Below are 3,030 nucleotides of genomic sequence, written 5' to 3'. Positions count from 1 at the left end.
TTCCGGGCTTGCGCACAGCACCCTCCGGATACGCACAGGCCGAGGTAGAGCATGTGAGGCTGGTGCCTGGAGGTCGGCGAGACCTCCAGTGTTAGGGGGGTCACCACTCCACCCCTAACCGGTGAAAGTGTTAGAGTCAGGCTAATGTTACCTTCACGCACCGCCTTGCATCCAGGCCTTATGAATGGGATAACCATTATAAGGTTAGGATGAACTCAAGAGACATGCTCTCCTATATACCTGCTGGTAGGTGTTTGCAATGCACCGTATGCGTTTTCCTCCACGGCCGGGGAGGTACTCGCCAGCCATGCCCGCCAAGGCAAATCTTCCCTCGGACACACCTCGGACGCTCGACCCCCGAAAAGGCCTGGCTGATCAAAGTGATGGTCGATGCTACTGGTATAACTGAAAAACCCCTGGCGGACTTGGGTTCGGATAACGGTCTTAGAGCGCACCTAGGTACTGTGCCATTGGATCCGGTAAGGCCAGCCGAAACCAGCATCTTCCGGGCTTGCGCACAGCACCCTCCGGATACGCACAGGCCGAGGTGGAGCATGCAGGCTGGAGGTTGGACAGACCTCCATAAGGGGGGTCACCACTCTTACACCCATGCCCAGCAGTGGCATTTCGGTCGGGCGCAAGCAGTGGTTCGAAGGCCTGAGAGACACGGATGTCTTTGACCTCCATCAGCAGGGGTCACTTATCCCTCCCCTTAAGCCGTCAAGGTGCATTAGAGTCGGGCTAGTTCACCTTAACGCACTGCCTTTCTTCTGATCCTTATTATGGTACAATCATATAAGGCTCAGAAAGCATGCTCCCCTATATACCTGCTGGTAGGTGTTTGCATTACACCGTTAGCGCATTCCTCCAGGGTCGGGGAGATGCCAGACAGCCATGCCCGCCAAGGCAAATCTTCCCTCGGACACACCTCTGAGACTCGATTGCCGAAAGGGCATGGCTGATTCAATAAGTGGTTCGTGGCAATGGTATAACACCTACCATTCTCAAACACATGGGGGGGGTTTACGGCCTTAGAGCGCACCTAGGTGCTATACCATTGGATCCGGTAAGGCCAGCCGAAACCAGCATCTTCCGGGCTTGCGCATAGCACCCTCCGGATACGCACAGGTCGAAATACATTACGTGAGGATGGAGGTAGGACGACCTCCATAAGGGGGAGCATCACGCCTCCACCCTTGCCCAGCGTGGGCACTTTGCTCGGGCACAGCCCGTGTCATTTAAAGGCCTGGATCTTTTCAGACCTCCGGGGGGGGCCTCACTCCCCCCCTACTTTGCTCAGAGGGAGCCTCTTACTCGGATAAAGTGATATAGTGTCTGCCATTGCAGGCCTGGATCATCTGTGACTTCCAGGGAGAGGCCTCTCAACTCCTCTCTTAAGCCGAAGCGTGCACTTTAAACGGATAAAGTGTGTGGCATTACATGCCTTTAAGCCTGGAACCTTTCTGACATCCACATATAGGGCCCTCATGCTTAATCATAAGCCCAACATGTACACTTTAATCGGATAAAGTGTGTGACATTACATGCTTTCATGCATGGAGCCTTTCTGACATCCACACATAGGGCCCTCATGCTTAATCATAAGCCCAACATGTACACTTTAATCGGATAAAGTGTGTGACATTACATGCTTTCATGCATGGAGCCTTTCTGACATCCACACATAGGGCCCTCATGCTTAATCATAAGCCCAAATGTGCACTTTAATCGGATAAAGTGTGTGACATTACATGCTTTCATGCATGGAGCCTTTCTGACATCCACAGAGAGGCCCCTCATCCTCTCTCATAAGCCCAAGAGTGTCATTTAGTCGGATAAATTGTGTGGCATTACATGCCTTTATTCCTGGATCCTTCCTCACATCCAGAGAGAGGCATACCAACCTACTCTCATAAGCCCAACATGTACACTTTAATCGGATAAAGTGTGTGACATTACATGCTTTCATGCATGGAGCCTTTCTGACATCCACACATAGGGCCCTCATGCTTAATCATAAGCCCAAATGTGCACTTTAATCGGATAAAGTGTGTGGCATTACATGCTTTCATGCATGGAGCCTTTCTGACATCCACACATAGGGCCCTCATGCTTAATCATAAGCCCAAATGTGCACTTTAATCGGATAAAGTGTGTGACATTACATGCTTTCATGCATGGAGCCTTTCTGACATCCACAGAGAGGCCCCTCATCCTCTCTCATAAGCCCAAGAGTGTCATTTAGTCGGATAAATTGTGTGGCATTACATGCCTTTATTCCTGGATCCTTCCTCACATCCAGAGAGAGGCATACCAACCTACTCTCATAAGCCCAACATGTACACTTTAATCGGATAAAGTGTGTGACATTACATGCTTTCATGCATGGAGCCTTTCTGACATCCACACATAGGGCCCTCATGCTTAATCATAAGCCCAAATGTGCACTTTAATCGGATAAAGTGTGTGGCATTACATGCTTTCATGCATGGAGCCTTTCTGACATCCACACATAGGGCCCTCATGCTTAATCATAAGCCCAAATGTGCACTTTAATCGGATAAAGTGTGTGACATTACATGCCTTTAAGCCTGGAACCTTTCTGACATCCACATATAGGGCCCTCATGCTTAATCATAAGCCCAACATGTACACTTTAATCGGATAAAGTGTGTGGCATTACATGCTTTCATGCATGGAGCCTTTCTGACATCCACACATAGGGCCCTCATGCTTAATCATAAGCCCAAATGTGCACTTTAATCGGATAAAGTGTGTGACATTACATGCCTTTAAGCCTGGAACCTTTCTGACATCCACATATAGGGCCCTCATGCTTAATCATAAGCCCAACATGTACACTTTAATCGGATAAAGTGTGTGACATTACATGCCTTTAAGCCTGGAACCTTTCTGACATCCACATATAGGGCCCTCATGCTTAATCATAAGCCCAACATGTACACTTTAATCGGATAAAGTGTGTGACATTACATGCTTTCATGCATGGAGCCTTTCTGACATCCACAG

This window comes from Brachyhypopomus gauderio, unplaced genomic scaffold (assembly GCF_052324685.1).
Source record: "Brachyhypopomus gauderio isolate BG-103 unplaced genomic scaffold, BGAUD_0.2 sc845, whole genome shotgun sequence".
Taxonomy (NCBI): domain Eukaryota; kingdom Metazoa; phylum Chordata; class Actinopteri; order Gymnotiformes; family Hypopomidae; genus Brachyhypopomus; species Brachyhypopomus gauderio.
Note: the sequence above shows the minus strand (reverse complement) of the source record.